Source organism: Lemur catta, chromosome 15 (genome assembly GCF_020740605.2).
Source record: "Lemur catta isolate mLemCat1 chromosome 15, mLemCat1.pri, whole genome shotgun sequence".
Lineage (NCBI taxonomy): Eukaryota > Metazoa > Chordata > Mammalia > Primates > Lemuridae > Lemur > Lemur catta.
In genome coordinates, this window is record NC_059142.1 from 30,423,473 (window position 1) to 30,445,731 (window position 22,259).

Below are 22,259 nucleotides of genomic sequence, written 5' to 3' on the forward strand. Positions count from 1 at the left end.
TTGGAAAATGTTTCTGTTCACGTCTTCCATGAGAAACCTGTCAGCCTGTATTTTGTTGCCTTGTTGGTAGCTGTATGTTTTGGTATAGAACTTTATAGGATCCTTTATTTATCCTTTAAATTTAGAAGTTGTACCAGATTATGTCCATTAATGTTTACATTAATGTAGTCTTAGAAATCAATGAGTCTCTTTAAACTACATACTTGAGTTATTCTTGAGAATATTATTTGGAATTAATTTGTTCTGTTCTCTCTCTCTCTCTCTCTTTTTTTTTGGTAACAATGAAACAAGTGACACCCGTCATTGTTAGTGATAGGAACCAATACTGGCCCCAAAATGGGGACTTACTAGGACATTATTGGGGAGTTAGAGAATTGGAGGGAGGCTGGGAAAACAGGTTTAGAAATAGGGTAGGAACTATTAATTATCAAGATGCTGTTGGAATGAATTCTAGCCATCTCCTTAGCCTATGTTTATCCACTCAAGATTTAACGTCCTGAGAGATGGAGTCTGATTGGCCAAGGTTAAGTATGGGGAGATTTTAGAAAAGATCTGGTAGAAGTAACCTCCAGCGATCCCTTAAGCTTCCACACAAAAAGAAGGGAAAGACTTCTACATTTACAATACCAACAAGCTTGTATAAAATGGGGTGGGTGATACTCCGACAGGAAACTAGAGTGCTGTCAGGAAGCAGAGTGAACAGGAAGGGTACTGAAGGCTGGTGAACAAAAAAATGGAGGTGCCCAGTACAGGCCTTTAGTCTCTCATCTTTCCTTTCTTTTTCAAATCCAGATAGATGCTCCCCACTCAGTCAGCCAGGCATTACTGGCTTAGTTCTTTTCATTTCCCTTTCTTGATCACCAGATGCTGATTATGCTGCATCTGCTAGTGCCATGAAAAAAACAGAGATTTGTGACCCTACAGAAGTTGCTTAAGCCCTCTGAGCCTCATTTTTATTACCGATAAAATTGCAACATGCTTCATGCGTTTTTGTGGACATTATTAGAGGTAAGATAGTGCTTGGCACACAGTCGTCACCCAAAAAATCTTAGTTGTCCCTCATCACTTTAGGGCAATCTCTTAAGTGATTTGCACATTTATCAGGGCAGTTATTCACAATCTCCTTTCACAGAAAACCCTGCCAAGACCTTGTTCTCCACATCGGAAATATTTTTGCATTCTTACACCTTCTATGCAGATTATTTACTTGGCATGCCTCTGGCTGTCAGCTTTCCCAGCTAAAATTGTTCTCTGCCCCTAACAAAAACGACATGGCAGGTGCATCCTCTCCTTGTAATTCATCTTCTAAATTTACTAGATGCATCCCTCACAGCATCTCTTTAAGTGACCCACACATAGTCTTTCATAAAGTCAAATGAAGCTGTCAGAGCCACTGCCCTCGTTTCTCCTGAAATGTGCTCCAAATTAAGTTCCATTTATCCTTTCTGAAGCTTTATGTCAAACTCTTTATTTCTAGGAACTGGAATCATTAAAGATATGGCCTATAATCTCCTAAACTCAATTCGTCATCAGTCAGTGTCGTGCATTCATTCTGTGTCTAGGCAATAGAGCTAGAGGTACATACTTTGGGCTTTAAATCTTTATAATGATAAATGGATTCTGGCATCCATTCACTGCCAGGGACACTGTGTTTATTACTGAAATGAGTAACACATAGTTCCTTGCCTCCAATAGCCTGTGATGGAGAGAGGTGTGAGAGACATATGCAAACAGGTAAATTGTCTTACGGTGTGCTAAGTGGGAGTACAGGGTCAGAGTGAGGTTGGTCAAGGAAGTTTAAATGGAATCACAAGACAAGTGGAGGTTAACTAGACAAAGAGTCGGGGGAAGGTGACCTAGACTGAGGGAAGAGTGTTTGCAAAGCACAATATTGAGAGAGAGTAGAGCACAGTTAAGGAATTGCAAATCGTTCCATGGGTCTTAAATTACAGAGCTTTAAGGGGTTGGGTAAGGAAGATGATTTTGAGACTGTAGGGCAGAGGTCAGAAAACTAAGGTCATCAGGAGGGTTGCTTGTTTTTGTAAGTGAAGTTTTGTTGGAACACAGCCATACTCATTCATTTACATATTCCCTATGGCTGCTTTCTTACTGTGAAGGCAGAATTGACTAGTTGCCACATAGACCATTTGGAATACAGAGGAGAGAAGATTTACTAGTTGGGCTTTTCCAGAAAGAGTTTACCAACCGCTGACATAGGCATACAAAGCAGTCAGATCATGACGGTCTTGGAAAGCCATACTAAAAAATTTAGACTTGATTCTTAGGAGCAATGGGAAGGCTGATGAAGGAGTTTAAGCAAGAGAATGACGTGGGCTTCAGATGTGTGTGTCAGGAAAGTCACTTTAGCTGCATATGCAGAATGCATTGAAGGGGGCAAGACTGAAGGCAGGGGCACCGATTAGGACTTTATTGCAATAATCCAGACAGGGGACGACTGTGGGCTGACCTAGCATATGTCCAGAATTGTGATAGATGATACTTATGGAAGGTGCAAGTAGCATTATCTTTCTTAGATTTTTCTTCCGTGTCCTCTCCCTTCTTTTGTTCCTCTCTTCCTGTATCCTTCCCTATTCTCGTTCACACTTTTTTCCACTGTGATCATTCTTTTCCTTTTTTCAAACACCCTATTTGACACTACACCACTTGCCAAAGTCAGCCTGGCAGGAACTTCAGAAGCGCACATGTGTGAACTTCTCTAGTTGTGTCATTGCTTTTACGGCTTATTCGTCTCTTCTCAAATCTTCCCAACTGACTTATGGCCGGCTGTATGAGCCCTCACAATTGTCTTCCTCCTTCTCCTCATCTTAGTAGATTGACTTCTAGAAACTCTCAACATTCCACAGCTCACGCCAAGCACCATGTCGCTGCTGGCCCCACATGCACCATCGGCTTAGAATTCAAACTTTTGACATTGGAAGGACCATCTTTATTATCCTGACTTTTACATATGATGAAACAGATTGAGACAGGTTACATGACTTGCCAGCTAGTAGGAAAGCCAAGTTTCCTAATTCCTTACCTTGTGCTTTTTCTGTTTCCTTACATCCAACGGTTCTAATCTCCTGTCCCAAACTAGGGAGATGAAATGGCAACACCATTTCTTCTTTGTGGCCCCATCCAAACTGATCACCTGAAGGAAGTTTGTATTAATAAATAGCCATGTACCTGTCCCAGCTACTTGACTACAAATAGGTAGTTTTCTTAAGAAAGTCCACAGAGTAGATCCATTGCTTCCTGACACACTAACTGGTAGTGTCAGAAACCATCCATATCTCAACTATGAAATAAAGGTGAGGTTAACATCCAGGCTAGAAGTAGGAAAATTACAGGCGATATTCTATCTTTGAAATTTAAAAGCATTATGGGATTTTATGACTTTCATTTGGTTTTCATTTCATTTCACTGTGCCTTTTAAACATCCAAGATCCCCAGATAAATCACTCACCATAAGAAATGATGGTCTCTCAACCTTTTGTAACTCACAAAAATGCCACACACTTATTACCATCATTTCACAGCAATTTTGATATTTTACCTCTGCAGCAAGAGTTGCACATCAAACGCTGAAGCCAGAAGCTGTCATTTTTACAGCACTGAGTTTGAAGAAAGATACAGGTGTAGCTGAAAGGCTTTATCCCTTCCAGTCAGCTCCACAAGCAAGGGCTGGGGAGGACAACCACTAACCCTGGAAAATGTCAGGGCTGTCAAGGGTGATACCTAAGGCCTGGCCTGGCTGGGGCATCATCTGGTTGTGGTCTTCTAAAGAGGCTCTGTTCAATATGGCAGCTACTTGTGACATGGGACTATTCAATTTAAATTACTTAAAATTAAATAAAATTTAAAATTTTGGCTGGGCAAGTCACCTGTAATCCCAGCACTTTGGGAGGCCAAGGTGGGAGGATTGCTTGAGGCCAGGCATTTGAGACCAGCCTGGATAACACAGTGAGACCCCATCTCTACAAAAAATTTTAAAAGTAGCCAGGTGTAGTGATGTGCACCTATAGTCCCAGCTACTTGGGAGGCTGAAGCAGAAGGATTTCTTGAGCCCAGGAGTTCAAGGTTGCAGTGAGCTGTGATGATGCCACTGCATTCCAGCCTGGGTGACAGAGCAAGACCCTGTCTCTTAAAAAATAAAGAAAATTAAAAAATTAAAATTTCATTCCTTAGTTGCATTAGTCATATCTTAAGTCCCAAATGACCACATAGGGCTAGTAGCCACTATATTGCAGGGGGTAAATATAGAGCATTTCTATCATCGCAGAAAGTATTTGGTAGCACTGTTACAGAGAAGGGCAGAATAGAAGAACGAAATGAACAATTTCGCAGGGAGGGAAACCTGTAGCAGGATTGGTCACAGCACAATGAATGAACCAAAGTAGCATGGCACAGTAGCTAGGAATAGACATGAACACTAATCTAGTTTCACCCTGTTAAAAGCTGGTTGGTTTGAACAAGTTACTTAAACTCTCTTCCTGATTTTTCCTTTATATAAAATGTGGGTACTCATTGATATTTTCCTATAGGCTTGTTGCCAGGATTAAATTAGGCCTTGTATGCAAAGGGATGAAAATGATGTCTGGCACATCATATAGGCTCAAAAAATGATAATGATTATTCTGAAGCTGAAACCATTTTATCAAATAACTGTTGCACACTGAGATCTACTAATAAATCTAGTAGTTTGGACTGACTCCAATAATGATAGAGGAAGCCCTATCTCAGGCCCTCCTTCATCGTGGAATTTTAAAAAAATGGGATGATTCTAGAGAGGGGAGGTGAAGAGAAAGTAAGAATTGGTGAGTATAGTATCAGAAAGGATTTCAATCAGCTACAAGCAACAGGACACCCAGACTAACCTGTGACTTAAACTAGTAAAAGTTTTATTTGTTGAGGAAATTATTCTTCTAGCTTTCTGCTCCCCATCTCTAGTATATGCCTTTCATTCTCACAGTTGCAGTGTGTCTGTTGTTCTTCCAGGCATCATGTCTACATTCCTGGAGGGATAAAATGGGCTTCACCTTTTTATTTAGAAAAGGGCAACTCCACACATGGCCCCTCCAATACCTCATTGGCCAGAAAAAGCCCTGTGCTACCCCTAGATGTAAGAGAGGTGAGGAAGAGAGGTTGGTTTGTTTTAGAATGGGCTATATGAAATTGCCAACATTTGGGCATTTTTAATCAAAGAGGCAATTTCATATGGATACACTGGGGTCCTGAACAAAATTGGGGTTCTGTTGGAAAGGAAGACGGAGAGTATAGACACTGGGCAGGCAACGCACAGTGCCCGCCACTAGTTCCCCTCCTCCCCACCAGGCATGTCTGAGTCTCAAAGCCCCCTGAAGGAAATGGGTACATCGTGTCTGAAAGAAAGGGCTGAAAATTATTCAGTGCAAAGCTGCAGAGCTGGGAGAGAAATCTAAACCTTTCGTCTCAAAGTTCACGTGCACCCTACCATTTTTCTCAAGCAAAAGCAAAAATGAAAAAGCTCCTTTTTTAAACAAGACAAAATTCAAAGAAAACAAAAGGTTTGATCATGACAGAGTGTGTGTTGCATAACACTGTTTAAATCAGTCACAGATGCATGACTCTTTTATCAGAGGCATCAGTCACAACTGGGATGAAACAAGATTGCACATAAATGGAGGGGAAATATATTGGCTTGTGTTGTTAGGATTTAATTCAATTTCCATGCCTGCCTCCTTCCCTTAAGGGAAATGATTATCTCACTTGATGCTGAAAGGACTAGGCAAGATAAGCTTGTTTAAAGACAATGTTAGCAGAGAAGGTGGTATTGGGTTTTTGTTTTTGTTTGCTTTGCTTTCTTTTTCCTGATTGGATTTTTCCCCCCAAGGGAAGAAACTTGAATGTTAAAGACAACAAAGCCACAGAATTAAAAATGCCTTGTCAAACTACTCAATTTATATGAGTTATTGAATTCCATGGTACCACTCCCAAAAGTTTCCCACTCTCATGGCCTTACTATTATTTGTTGACAATTTCCCAGCTTTTTCTCTAGATCTTCTTTGGGATTCAACCCTGTATCTTCCACTACCTACTGAATATCCTGCTTGGATGTCTATAGGCAATTCTATCTCTACATATTGACTTCATGATATTTTTTCTAAACAAGACAAAGTAAAACAAAGTAAAACAACCTGCTCCTATTCCCATGTATGTCGTCTTAGTAAATAACACACTAATCACCCAGCTGCTCATACCCAAAGCCTGGAATTCATCCTTGACTCTTCCATTTCTTTTTTCTTTTTTTCTTTTTTGTAGGGGCACAAATCAGCTAGAAAAATAGTGGCTAGTTTTGGATTTTTGTTTTTATTTTTATTTTTTTAGAGACAGGGTCTTGCCATGTTGCCCAGGCTGGTCTTAAACTCATGGGCTCAAGAGATCCTCCTGCCTTGGACTCCCAGAGTGCTGGGATTGCAGGTATGAACCACCACACCTGGCCCAACTCTTCCATTTCTTCATCCCCTTCATATCTATGCAACCCCAAAGCCTGTCAATACCACTTCCTAAACATTTCCCAAACTCATGTAATAAATGTATAGTGTACCAAAAAGATTTTCTCCGTTATAAGCAAATAATTATAAAGCATAATTAGTTAAGGAAAGCCATACTCATAAGCTGAACTAAAGATGGCCTGGCTGTGAATGGTGCCATCTGTTTCCATCACTTGATGCTCTGTGTCAAGTAGCATCTCCATGGAGACTTCTGGAGGTCCCTTTTATCCACCAACACCTGGCTGACTCCAGACCACATTGAAGAACTCAGTTGTCATTAGGGACCTGGAAGTCGACGGTGTAAGCAGTGAGGAATTAAATTTCTTCCAAAGGAACCCACTAGAGGAGATTGTGCTGTCTTGTCACTACTACAGCCCCAGAATCTAGTAAGTATCTGGCACACAGTAGGCACTCAATAAAGATTAGAAATTAAGAAAATAAATAAGGTGGGGAGGAATGCTCATTTTAATTCTTAATACTGAAACATATTTCATGACCATTCCAGTTTTTCACAGAAGATTCTTCATCTTGCCAATATCTGGGACACCTTGGATGCAACCCCAGACAAGAGTAACTTGGATAGATCTAGGCTTACTGGCACCTGGGATCCAATTGTTAGTTCACCTCTCTGTTATTATGATTTAGAGAGTATGTCTTAGTTCTCAAAGCTGCAGTGTGCAATGGAGAACAAATTATCTTAGAAATCTCTGTTTTGTCATTTACTAGTTTTGTGATGTTTTACAATTTCCTTAACTCCTTGTGCCTCAGTTATTTTGTCTGTAAAGTGGGAGGAATAATGACACCTTGTGAGATTATTGGAGTGCTTCAGTGAGATAACCAAACAGAAGCACCGAGCAGCATTCCCAGCATAGGGTAGACATTCAGTTAGCAAGTGTTATGCCTCTGTACTGCCAAGTAGATGGATAGCACTGGCATCTTACAAAACTTCCAGTCCTATCCAGGGAGCTTGCAAGTGTCCAGGAGTCACCCACACATCCACTAATCAACCACAAAACTCTTAACAATCAACTCACTCTTCTTCTTGGGTTGTATGGCCAGGCAGGCAGTTTGGAAATACCTGCATGGCTCTGAATGGGTGCATTTTTGACACTAAGGTAACTATCAAAAATACCCTGCTGTGAAAGCAATTAAAATTCACCACTATGTCTCTACTGCTGAGCACATTTATCCATTTAATCATTCAGGTACCTACCGAAAACATTACTATGTGCTAGCAGTGCTGAGACTCCAGGGATGGTAGCAAAGAAGACAGATGGGGTGTCTGCTCTCAAGAAGGGGGGAAAAGACAAATAAAATGAACGAGAAGATTTAAAATCATGCTATGTGCAATGGAGAAATTAAAACCAAAATACAAAATTGCAAGCAGCTAAAGGAGGGAGAAAGAGTGTACTTTACAAAAGGCAGTTAGGTCTAACTGACCAAGTAGCAAGGAGTAGAAAGGTCTCTCTGACCAGGTAGTAAGAAGGTGGTCACAGGATAACTTTGCCAAGTAAAGTGTGCTAGGCAGAGACAATGGCAAGAGAAAAGCTCCTAGGCAGAAATAATCTTCCTATATTTGCAAAACTTACAGCAGGCAAGAGTGGTTGCTATGCAGGAAAAGAATGATGGGACATGAGATCTGAGAGGAAAAAGAAGCCAGATCATGCAGAGAGAGCCCTGAAGCCCAAGAGATTTTTGGGTAGTTTGGGTTTATTCTGAACACACTGTCAAGTCACTGAGTAGTTTAAAGCAGGGAAGTGACAGGATATGGTCAATGTCCAATGGTATCACTCTGGCTGCCATGTGGAGAATGAGTTTAGTAAGGGGTGGGAAGGGAGCCAGAGGGGCCCCAGGGAAACCACTGTGGAAGCCATTCAAGGAGGCTGGATGGCAACTTAAACTAGAGTGGTGTGTCTGGAGATGGAAACAGGAATGGCTTGAGAATACATATTTGAAGTAAAGTTGAAGGGACATGTTGGTAGATGGGATGTGAAGGGTTGAGGAAATCAAAATATCAAGCTTGGGCCCCTGGACAGCGCCCTTTACTGGGATGAGCACTGGGGAAAGTACAGACTGGAGCAGGGAGTGGTAAGGAGTTCTGTTTTAACCACCTAAAATTTGAGACAGCTATTAGACATCCAAGTCAAGATACAAACTCAGCAAGCAAAGATGTAATTTCACTCCTCAAAGTAGGGGCAAGGACTGGAAATATCAATGTGGGAGTCATTGGTGATACGGTGGATATAAGCCATGTATCTAAATGAGCTCTTCTAAAACTCAAATATAGATAGGTGGAAACAGAAGGTGTTGACAGTGCCCAGAGGCATGCCAACATTCAGAGAGCACAGAGAGAAGAAGTAGATGGCAGAAGAGATTGGAGAAGGACAACCAGTGAAATAAGAGGGTGTAGCATCACAGAAGCTAAGGAGAGAGGCTTCCAAGAAGGAGGAAGAGAGAAACTGAATCGAATGCTGATGAGAGGTTGAATAAGATAAAGACAGAGAAGTGACCACTGGCCCTGAGTCAGCGGAGTCATGGGAACAAAAGTGGGTTATGGAAATAATGGGGGTGAAGTAGAGAAGCCCATTAACAGAGATAAAGAACTCTTGGAGTAGTCTTGCTGTGAAGTGGAAGAGTGAAATTGAATAATAATTGAAGGGGAAGTGAGGGGAGGAGATGTTCCCCTTCTGTTGTAAGACAGGAGGCACGCCCACGTGGCAGGGTGTGGTGCATATGGGAATTCTGTATTATCTTCCCATTTTTTCCTGTAAATCTAAAACTATCCTAAAATAAAAGGTTTATTTTAAAAAAGAAAGATGAAACAGAAGAAAGGGAATTGTTAGTAGCAAAGTCCTTGAAAGGGGCTGGTCTGGTCTCCAAAGCCCAAGTGCAGGAGGGTAGGATTGGCTATCAGTGAATATTGTTTATTTATTGTGAATAAATGAATGGATTTTATTACATTTGAGAGTTCATAAGACTTATATACATTCACTCACTCTTATCATTATAACCTTGAGATGAAGTTATGACCATGCTCATTTTACAAGATGAGGAAAAGGAGGTTCAGAAAAGTAAGGTCCCGATTGGGAATAGCACTCTCCATTAGCCAGAGGAATTTGGAGGACAAAGGCCAGGTTTTCTAGAATCCTTAAAGTAGTTGGTATGGCTTTGAGCATGTTGGCTCCGTCAGGTTTTATCCTAGTAAGGCATTCTGCAAATGTTCAATGTTGGGCCTCAGTTTCCTCTGCTGTGGGTTGAAAAGATACAACAATACATATTTAGGGGCTCTTGGGATCCAGAATTGTGTGACTTAAAAAACTTTTGTTGCATAGATGCTTGTGATTAAAAGTGAGAATGGTTGGGAGTGTTTGCCAGGAAGAGAAGTTAGGCAACAGAGAGAGAACTCATCACACATAGTCCACTGTACGTTGTTTGGGAGGGTCTGTTTACAGCAACCTGCACTGTGTTGGAATCTTCCACGTTGCTCCATGAGAAGGTGTTGACAGCATCATCTTTGCTCCTCTGGTGTGTTCAGTGATTGTGAACAAAGATGCATTAATGCTGAGTCAGTTTCCTTTGCTTCTTCCTGGGGAACTTCGTAAGGAATAAATAAAAACTGTCTACAAACGACAGGTCATTCCTGAGAGCCACTCACAAGTTCTCTTAGTTATCCAATTACATTTTTTTCAGTTCTTTGTTCACCTTCTTGTTCTACTGTGAGCCTGGAAATTGAGAGATTCGGTAGCATCACCTGCCAGATGCCAATTATATTTCTAAAACATTTTAGGTTGTTAGCTATTCTATCAAGCAGCATAATTCCTTTATTAATCCATGTCAATTCAGCAAGGATGTATTCAGAGCCTGCTAACACACTAGGCTTCATGCTCGAACTGGGACTCAAAAGACTCAACCTACCAGGCTAGTTTGAAGATTCACTGCTGTATGTAGAATAGCAGCAAAATCAACTGCTTTAAATTAGTCTACAAATAAATGGTAATTTCTTCATCGAAGTCAAACATCTCCCTTTTTGTGACATTTCGTTTGCAAGAAAGAAGAGATTCTTTCACCTTGGCTTGTTGACAGGGTCACCATAAATTACTCACAACACTTCTAGGCCTTTTTCACCAAAGCAAATTCAGTTTCCTTTTCCATCTGGAGTTCGTTGAAAGTTCGTATCTTATCTATGGGCTGTGTTACAGTGTCATTGGACATCGGTGTCCCCGTTATACAGTTTTTCACTAAGTATCTGCCGTCATTCCAATGTAAGCTCACATCCTCAGCCCCCCAGAGACTGAGGCTGCAGACCTGCCAGCAAGGCCTGCAAAGTTCTCCCCACAACTTCATTTTTTATTTCCTCAGTCTCTCTCTGCCACCTCTCCAGGGTCCCTGCAGCTTCTACAGGCCTATGCCACTCCAATCTGAAATGCTGTCCTCTCTCTTTTCCACAAGAAATCCAGCCATAAGAATGATGTGACAGTCAACAACTTTACGCAAACTATGGAACGTCATGGGAGAGTGGATCACATGGCAGGCCCTCATTCTTCACCAGCTCTCTGGCTCTCTTTCTCGCTCTGCTGCTTCCCATCACGTAGCCCGTTGGAAGGCGTGTTCTAAGTTCCCCCTCCTGCCCTCTCTCCACTGCTTCTCCAGGAGAAGCAGACTCACCAGGTCAGCTCACTTTCCCCTGACCAAAATGCAGGTTAATCACATTTTCCACTTTGTTATAAGGTCATCATCGTTTAAAGGAGTCCTTTTGAGTTATCTCCTTATAGAAGCCTCCACTTCTTTTTTCTTGTCTGCTGGATGTTCCTCTTGAAGCCAAAATGCTTATAGGAGTGTTTCCCCTTATTTTCATTCTGTGCTCCCTTTTCCTTTTTGGATAGTTGTACCTGCTTTCTACTCTCCTGCCTAAACTTTTCAACCCTGTCTTCGTAGATGCCACTAGCTGCGCCCTTGGCCATTCCAGCCAGGGTGTGCAGGTGGTTCAGGTCTATGAACATCTCACTCCCCTGGGACGCTGCTGCTGCTGCAGCTGCTGCTGCTGCTTCTCTGTGATGACTGCAGCTGCCCTCTCCCTTTCCCTCCTGATCTGCCTCTGCACAGATTGCTGCATCTGATGCTCTGGTCCCTTTTCACCTCCGTTCCTCATGCTTTCTACGCTCTGTCACAGAGTGAAGCTCATTTATTCTTCACATAACCTCAGCGACAGAGGCAGAGAATGGACAACCATTCCTGTCTTTCAGATGAGGGGGAGAAAAATGTGTCACTTATGTTAGCAAACTAATAACAGATGAAGGGCTCAGAAAAACCAACTCTCTTCCTGTCTTGTTTCCTTTACCTTTTGTCCTCTTCCCTACTTCCTTTCTGCAAACAAATACTCACTGGGCTTAACTCTCACCTAAGCATCAAAGATAAAATGGCAAGCAAAATAGGCACGGTCCCTACCCTCAGATGATACATTATTACAAAGAGAGCTAAGTCCTTTGAAGGAAGGCAATAGAGTGCTTTGAGAAAGGATGGCAGGAGGCCCTGATTTTGTCAAAGAAATCTCCTCCCTGAGCCGAGACTGAAATCGGAGTTTCTTCATGTTAGCCCTGCTGACACTCGGGACCAGGTAATTCTCTGCTGTTGGGGGCTGTCTGGTGGACTGTAGAATGTTTAGCAGCATCCCTGGCCTCTATGCACTAGATGACAATAGCACCACCACCCTAGTGTGACAACCAAAAATGTCTCCAGACATTTTCAAGTGTCCTCTGGGGCACAATCCCTTTCACACAAGCAGGGAATTGAGCATGACTGACCTAAAGTATGAACAAGGTAACAGCAGTGGGTGGGGGGGCGTTTAGGCACAGGGAGCGGCAGTATGTGCAAAGGCCTTGAGGCCGGGGGAACATGAGAGGTACCAAAGACAGAAAGAATCTGGATTGCTGAGGGCACAGAGAAGAGGGGAAGGGGCAGGGTGAGGCTAAGAGTAAGTGAGGGCCAAGCCACTTCCTGGGTTCTCTCTCACATACCAGTACCTCAGTCACAGAGCAAATGTATTTGCTGTATTAAAATATATAGTATTATATAGGAGGCTGGGCGCGGTGGCTCACGCCTGTAATCCTAGCACCCTGGGAGGCCGAGGAGGGAGCATTGCTCGAGGTCAGGAGTTCGAGACCAGCCTGAGCAAGAGCGAGACCCCATCTCTACTAAAAATAGAAAGAAATTAGCTGGACAACTAAAAATATATAGAAAAATTAGCCGGGCATGGTGGCGCATGCCTGTAGTCCCAGCTACTCGGGAGGCTGAGGCAGGAGGATCGCTTGAGCCCAGGAGTTTGAGGTTGTTGTGAGCTAGGCTGACGCCACGGCACTCTAGCCCAGGCAACAGAGCGAGACTCTGTCTCAAAAATAAATAAATAAGTTAATTAATTAATTTAATTAAATATATAGTATTATATAGGAGCTGAGTAGAAAAATATATTTGGAAATTTTTATTTTATGTGCCTAAAAGGTAGCTATTTTAAGTTCACATATCATATGTTTTCTAAAGCTAGCTATTTTAAGTTCAGATTTCTCATATTTTCTATTATTTCCAAGAACTCTCATAGAGAATATTGCAAGTACTCTGCCTGCCATCTTGAGATTTTGCTGTGTGGGTTTATACTGGTTTAGTTATAAAAGGAATAAGGGGTCATTGTAGAGAATTTGGAAAGTAGAGAATGGCAATCCCTCCACATTTTGTGCATTTTGCACTCTCCTGTGTTACTGTTTCTCTATACATAGAATATTGTAATGATTTGTTTAAATGACCTTCTACCCCCAACAGGTCACGCATTTCCTAAGGCTGAAAGTTGATGCTACACACGTCTATAACCTCAGTGCCTAGTACAGTGGATGGTACCTAATAGAAGCTCAACAATCAATTTTCGAGATGACTACAAGGCCAGATGAATGAAATGGATGTGGTAAGTAGAATAATAGGATTAAAATCTCTAGGGTTCTCTTAATTCTATGGGGATATTGAATATTGTGCGATAAAACTGAGAACAAATGAGAAATGCTCAAAAAGAAGTCCAGTTGTATGAAATAGGTTCAGTTTCAGGGTAAGCAGAGAAAGATAGAGAGTGCTGTGACTTATCGAGTCTCTTATATGGCCCGGGCCCCACTGGCAGCAAAGAGTATGGAGAGATCTAGACAGCTGGGCCAGGTGGGCCACCTTGTCAGGGCAGCAATGTAAACAACCCTGAAATCTAAAATGCTAACTCTAATGATAATTTGGGTTGGAAAGGAAGATTTGGGAGGCAAGAAGAGCATTCAGAAGATTGAAAATTACAGTAGAGAGAAGAAGCGAGATCAAAATAAAGAAAAGATAGAGGATATGGAAAAGAGAAAGGGAAAAAATCAGATCTGAAAGATACTTAGGGGGCAACTGTTTGAATATAAACAGTGGGAAAGAAAAAATGGATGACAAGGGCTGTGGAACTTCACGCCTAAACATGAATTGCTTTCTCACTATTAACCAATATGGGGAATACAGCAAAAGATGTGGGTTTAGGATATTGGGCGAGTGTGGGATGGAGGACTAGATCATTCTCACTTCAGAATGTTGAGTTTGAGGTGACTGAGAAATATTCAATTAAAGAAATAATGCATGTGAAGTTCAAAAGGGAGATGGAAGCTGGAGGGAGGTGCTTTTCTGTGTTCAAATAGTTGTTTAAGGCTGGTCCGAAGGTAGTGAGTTATTGATTGTGCACAGTCAGTTACAGATTGAACTTCTTGTTCTACTGCTTTCCCCCCTTCTCACTACTGCACTTCACTAGTCTTTAAAATAAAATAAATAAATAAATAAAATAGTTCTTTAAGCATAATTCCATTTATCCTTCTATATTTATCCTTCTGTGTCTATCTGCTTCCATACTAAAACTTAAGGTCCTTAAAGTCAGATACCTTATCTTATTCTTCATTGTATCTCCAGTGCCTAGCACGTAAAAGTTGCTCAAGGAGCAACTGTTGGACTTATGAATGATTGTTGAACTTTCAGAATAGTAGGATGGGAATTATTATTTGCTGAAGCCATAGGGGAGCCAGATGGTTCACAGAGATCGAGAAGAAGACTAGGAAGGAATCTACTGGAATGCTGACCTCTAAAGAAGAGGAAGGGAAGCCCACACATAGAAGATTGGAAACCAGAGGTGGGAGGACAGCCAGAAGGGACCTTTTCCAAGATTCAAAAAAAGCAGAGGATTTCAAATGAAGAGGTCAAGGTAGTATTAGTGCTTTAGAGATCAAAGAGGATGAGGATGTAAGGACACCCACTGATTTTGGCATTTGGAAATTAGGAAGTCATTGGTGACTTGACCAAGAACAATTATTATGAACACAGCCGTTAATGAATTCAAAGAGATACAGAAAAGGAAATACATATAATGAAAGCAGACTAGTTTCTCAGGCATTTCAGGATAGTAAGAAAGAGTAAAATTAATAGCTATAAAGATAAATTATGCTAAAGAAAGCTTAAAAACATAATTAAACATTTTCACAGATTGAGAGGAAAGAGCCAAGCCAGAAAATGTTGAAGATATAGGCAGGGAAGTCTATAGAACAGTTGTAAATTTCCATACTATTAGAATTTATAGAGTATATTGCATTCTTATTCATATCTAGTGTCCATTTAATATTTTTTCTAGAAATGCTATTTTGGCCATTTGTTGGTTCATACCCACCAAAATATTTGAGCTTCAGTATTGTGATAGCCAGTGTCACTGAGATGTCTTTCAGCATCATATTTTTAGAGAAAGCCAATCACTTCACAGGTTTTAATGAGACTCACTACTGATGAAAACATTTCTCAGTCTTGCCTCTCCCTATTTCTTGTTTCTTGCAGCAATAAGGTACTCCCAAGGATACGCTGCCAAAATAACTATCAGATTGTTGAGCCCTGTTTCACTGTGATCACAAATAGTGCTCACGGTATTACTGACATCATCAGCAAAAGAGCGTGTCCATTGGGTTTTTAAATTATTACTAATTTTGATGATTTGTTAATACTATTGTGGATAATATTTATTACATGAGGATCATGACTGACTTCAAATCAGTCTCTGTTCCATCTTAAATCTTATGTTTCACCGTGTGTCTACTAGCTTATTTCACAATATTTTGAAAGAAATTACCAATTATAGCCAATTTTTGTACATTGCTAAACTTTTCCAGAATGGATCTTAAATCTTGTAGATGATCAGTCAGCTTGAAACAAAATGATATCTGAGCGTTTCTTTTATAACGCACTCAATAACATCAAAAGTTTATCTAATTCAAGCTACCATGACAACTATTTTTATTAACAGCTTTTAGCTCTCCTTTTGTAGTCCCGGACAAGTTTGTAAGGTAAAGTCAAAACATTCTTTGGGGGTTGACCTAATTGGAAATCTTCCCTGTTGCTCTCTTCTGGGTAATAGAGTTGTTTTCCAACAATGTTTTATTTGTTGGCTCAAAAGTAAACAACATTAAGCTCCTTACCATTTTAATCTGTTTCAGCTATGAGGCCTTACTTAAAACTAAGAGACTGTTTCCTCCAACAAAATAAGGTTTAGTTCATTCGGTTTTGAGTTTGGAAGAAAAATAATGTGTATACTCTCTTATTTCCAATATTTAGTGAATGCACTTGTTGCTCAAGTTTTAAATTCTGAACTGGAGCACAAATTTTTCAGGGGAAAGAGTACGATTGGTTTCAGGAAAACTTTTAGCCTATTTAGGATGACAGAACTGGGATTTCCATTACCAGCCTATGCTATACTCTCCCTCCTTGATTTTAAATATTTAACACAATAATCTAGAACCTTCCCCTCAACTACAAATACCACCTGGGCTACTGCAGCACAAAGGTAACAGAAGTGAAAATTTTTGGACCCACGGTTGATAGCTAGCTGTCAGTGAACCAGAAATTGAAACATCCACTAAACCATAATCTAATCAACCCGCACGCTTGGTCAAACTTCAGAATAATCAGACCTGTCATTGCTGCACAAAAGGCTGTTGTTAAATGTCAATCTTTCTATCACCAACAGGAAAGTCTACTTCCATGGTGTTTACAAGTCCAGCTTTGGAAAATCTGGTACTAATCCCAGACTAACTTCCTCTGCGATAATTGCTAACATAACAGTACAACACAGTGACCTTGTTAATGGAACCCTTATTTTAGAAATCCACCAAATACTCAGCTGCCTCCCTAAAAGGGGTTTCAATTTATGCAAATGCCATAGGCTGTGCTTCCTGGGATCCAAATCAGCCCAAATGACTTTCCTCCCCAGATGAAGTGACTGATCTGAACCACAAGCTCAATTATATTCTGGGCCAGAACTCCTCACTCTTCAGTCTGCATTGCACCTGGAAACTATTGAAATAATTTTGTTCTGATACAGCCACTTGCAGAGAAACTGGATTCTCAAGTTAGAGAACTAATGATGGTGTGAGCTGGGGCAAGATTAAGCAAGTTGGCCAGAGGGATTCTTGCCTCTCAATCTTGAAACCAGGAGTTCACAGTAAATATGAAGAGGAAATGAATTGTGATATAGGAGTCATGCTTGTGATTATGCATCCTTTAGCACACTGTGCAAATCTCTTTCAGAGTACTAACTGGAGGGAAGGCTGGAGGAACTTTTTCAATCCCTTGTCTACTCTTTCCATTAGATCATAAATTTCTTGACAAAAGAACTGTTACATTTTCTCAGTGATGAACACAATTTCTGGCTAATAGCAGGTGCTCGATATTTATTTATCTAAAGAAGTGATACCTTTTAGGGAGCAGAAATTTTGGACACTAAAACTCTGGACCCTTTCTAGAATCTGGGGAAGCCTTCAAATTTAATATCATCTGTATATAAAATTGCTTGTTCCAGGATAACTTTGCTACAATGTAAATACAGTTCATTAGTTAGTTAATTACTAATATTAGGAATTACACATTTCTGGTTTCATTATCAAAGGATAATAAAAAACGCATCTTCTCATTCCAGGAAATGCTCTTATGGGTTCAAACACATTCCAATGGGTTGTGACCTAAGTCTGAAGAAGCTAAACGATCCAGACAAGACTGACTATAGTAGTTAATTTTATGTATCAATTTGGCTGGGCCAAGATGCCCAGATATTTGGTCAAATATTATTCTAGATGTTTCTGTGAGGGTGTTTTTTGGATGAGATTAACATTTAAATCGGTGGACTTTGAGTAAATCATACCGCCCTCCAAAATGTGAGTGTGCCTCTTCCAACCAGTTGAAGGCCTTAATAAGTCGATCACAAACACTGATCTCCCCTGAGCAAGAAGGAAGCCTGCCAGCAGACAAATGGCTTTGGATCTGAACTACACCATCAGCTCTTCCCTGGGTCTCCAGCCTGCTGGCCACCTGCAGCTTTTGGACTGTCTAGCCTTCATAACCACATGATCCAATTCTTTATAATAATTCTCCCTAATTGTACACATCCTACTGGTTCTGGTTCTCTGGAGCTCCCTGACTAATACACTGACCAATACACATATTACATAATCTATCATCTCACAACCCTATGGCCCACTTTCCCTCAGAATAGTATGCATGCAGGAAGATACACACACTGCTTGCTTGCACCATTATCTCTTCTGCTTTTTTTTTTCCATAGCCAGATATTCAAATTTGATGGGGTTTTTTGGTATAAATTTAGGGGGTACAAGTGCAATTTTGATGCATGGATATATTGCCTGGTGGTGAAATCTGGGCTTTTAGTGTAACCATCACCCAAATAGTGTGCATTGTACCTGTTAAATAATTTCTCGTTCCTCAACCCTCAACCACCCTCCTACCCCTCTGAGTCTCCAATGTCTATTATTACACACTCTATGTCCATGTGAACACATTATTTAGCTCCCACTTATAAGTGAGAAACATGCAGTATTTGACTTCCTGAGTTATTTCACTTAAGATAATGGCCTACAGCTCTACCCATGTTGCTACAAAAGAGATAATTTCATTCTTTTTTATGGCTCAGTAATATTCCATGGCGTGTATGTATGTATGTGTGTGTGTGTGTGTGTGTACATTTTCTTTTTCCAATCCATTAATGGACACTTAGGTTAATGCCATATCTTTGCTATTATGAATAGTGATGTGATAAACATAGAGGTGCAGGTATCTTTTTAATATAATGATTTCTTGTCCTTTGGGTATATACCCAGTAGTGAGATTGCTAGATCAAATGGTAGTTCTGTTTGAGTTCTATGTTTAGTTTGGTGTTTGTGGCTTACACTAGTGCAACCTTCCATAGAGGTTGCACTAATTTATATTCCCACCAACAGTATATAAGCATTCCTTTTTCTCTATATCCTTGCCAACATCTGTTATTTGTTGACTTTTTAATAATAGCCATGCTAGCTAGTGTAAGATGATATCTCATTGTGGTTTTAATTTGCAGTTCTCTGATAATTAGTGATGCTGAGTATTTTTCATATGTTTGTTGGTCATTTGTATGTCTTCTTTTGAAAAATGTTTGCTCATGTCCTTTGCCCATTTTTTTAATGGGGCTATTTGGGTTTTTTTCTTGTTGAGTTGCTGGAGTTCATTGTAGATTCTGGATATTAGTCCCTTGTCAAATGCACAGTTTGCAAATATTTTCTCCCATTCTTCAGGTTGTCTGTTCACTCTGTTGATCATTTCTTTTGCTGTGCAGAAGCTTTTTAGTTTAATTAAGTCCCATTCATCCATTTTTGTTGCTTGTGCTTTTGAGGTCTTAGTCATGAATTCTTTGCCTTGGCCAATGTCCAGAAGATTTTTTCCTAGGTTTTCTTCTAGTATTTTTATAGTTTCAGGTCTTACATTTAAGTCTTTAATCCATCTTGAGTTAATTTTTGTATATGGTGAGAGATAGGGATCCAGTTTCATTCTTCTGCATATGGCAATCCAATTTTCCCAGCACCATTTATTGAATAGGGTATCCTTTCCCCAGTGTATGTTTTTGTTGACTTTGTCAAAGATCCTTGGCTATAGGTATGTGGTTTTATTGCTGGGTTGTCTATTCTGTTCCATTGATCTATGGTGTCTAATTTTAAACCAGTAACATTCTGTTTTAGTTACTATAGCTTTGTAGCATAATTTGAAGTCAGGCAATGTGATGCCTCCACCTTTGTTCTTTTTGTGATCTCTTCTTTATTATGTGTGCAGTAAGATTAAACAAAGGGTATCCTCATAGTTATGTCATCTAAACCAAGCAACGGAATGGATGCCAGGAGACCTTAGTTCCATCACAGCTCTGTCTCATGCTGGCTGTGATATTTACTTACCTGCGCTTCAATTTCCTTTCTATACAATGAGGGGTGAGAGGAACAAGGAGATTGGACCGGATTAGGTGTTTTTAACCTGGATCCCATGGCTGAACTTCAGGAAATCTGTGAGCCTCCTGCAAATATACGTAAATACATATATGTTTATTCTTCTGACAAGATGGTTCATAGCTTCCAATAGTTTCAACTGCATCAATGAACTGCAAAGAGGTTATAGTCCTCCGGACTTGTAATGGCAAAGGCTCTTTGCAGTCCTAAGATATCGTAATATTCTTTTATCAACCACATGTGGTTTAGGGCTTTCCCTGAGAAATAGAAAAATGTGGAAGATTTGTATATTAATAAAGAATAGTCATGGTACATCACTGAGTGAAAAGATGGAGTTAAAGACTAATAATATGCTGAGTATGACACACTTTGAATAAAAATATTACATATATCCACCTATTCGTGTGCCCCATGCCATTGTATACCTCCCATTGGAGGACTGGAGGAGGAGAACTTAAGAGTATTAATTTGACTTTAGACTCTTTTATGTTTTCTGAGTTGTTACAACATGTACATCTTACTTTCATAATTCAACTAACTAAAATTTATAAAAGCAAATGCCCCCAGATATCAATAGAGATATATACACAAATCTGTATGTGTGTCTATTTTAATAGGCATAGAAGAAAGAAACTATATGTACATGTCTATTTTAATTGAAATGGAATTAAGTTTTATATATGCATACTTACATTGAAGAGCATATGGAAATATGAACTGCTGTCATTCAAATACTTTTGTGACTTGCACAGTGGGTTAAAAACATATGAATATTTGGAGACATTGAAGGCAAAAATTTACAGCATCCTCTGAAGAGAGAATTGTAAAGGGCAGGATGATAGCTGAAAGAACAGCTTGGAGGCGTACTGCTTTAATATTTTGTTCCCTTGGAGTCTATACCTGGAAAGGCAAAACTCTAGGTCTGGGAGATTCTGGGGTCATAACTCAGAAAAAAATGCCAGGTCAAGTATTATTTCATTTTGGGGGAGACCTGACTTGCACGGACACGACACTATGAAGTTTAGATTTATCTAGAAAGACTCTTGTTTGTCTTTGATAGCTGGGAGTGGAGGGAGAGGATAAGAGAGATTCGGAGCCTGAGGGGAGAGGAAGGTTACTGGAAGGGGTGGCAGACAGTGAGAAATGGGAAGCTGAAAGGGAGAGGATGGTGAAACTCTTCCTGTGGCAACCGGAGCCGAGCGGAGTAATGAGTCCAGACGCGTCATTACTCACCAGGATAGAGTTTAGCCTGTTATTTCCACACACTGTAGTAAAGTGGACTCCGACCATCTGGCCCGGGACACGATGGAGAGGAGTCACACAGGGGCAGGGCGATGTTCCCAGAAGCCTGGTCTCTGAAGAATAAACCCTTAATAAGCTGGGTGACAGCAATGGCAAGAAGTTACTTAAATAGCAGCAAAAGCAATCAAATAAACGTGGCTTTAGGGCCTTCCTTGTATCTCAAGTGTTCCTGGCATTGGTTTTCTTAACAGTTAACACTCTTGCCCATACCAGTGCTCAAGGATATTATCTACACTCACCTCTGTTTCCATTTTTTACTAGAAATCATGTACCTTTGGACATGAACAGGACTTTACAAGCGAAAGGTCTGAATGAGAACATTTATGTCTAACGTTCTTCCACCTTTTTGAGGTTCAAAGTAGGGCAGGTACCAGATATTTCATGGCATTTCATGGCATCTCATTTCTAATGCTGGCCCAAAGTATCCAGTCCTAAGAAGTCACTTTGATGTATTGATTACTAATTTTTACTTTTTTAAAATTAAGAATGGGTATTGAATTTTTTCAAATGCATTTTCTCATCTATGGAGCTGACCATGTGAGTTATGAGATAACTTTCTTTAAGATATCCTTATATTTCAAAAACTCTACTTCATATCTATATAATCTTCTCATAGTCTAAAATTAGAAGAATATAGGATTCATATACTTTTTTTAAAAAAAGTCACCTGGCCTTGCTTTTCTACCTGTGAAAGAAAAATAGGGTTTATTGACACAACTCCAAGAGGTTCCGGGAACAGTCACTAGAAGGTATTCAGAAGAGAAATGGGAGCACAATTCTGTTCCATCTTCAAAATTTCTAGGCATCATGGCAAGGTGAAAGGCTATCTCCATTAATCTCCTCAGGTAATCATTTATGAAGAGTATAATTTGTAAAGAGCTACAGAGATATAAACATCAGAGGTGTCTGTTGCCGATGCTTTCTGGGTTCTATCAACGAAAGAATTTGGTGTTAGAATACTCTAGAAAGCAGAAATTAGACTGGCTCATTTTACAAGTGAGTGAAGCAGGAGCAGTTATCTGTTTTCAATCCTTACTCACTTCTGTAGAGAGCTCCTTCCTCACTAGAAACAACAGTGTAC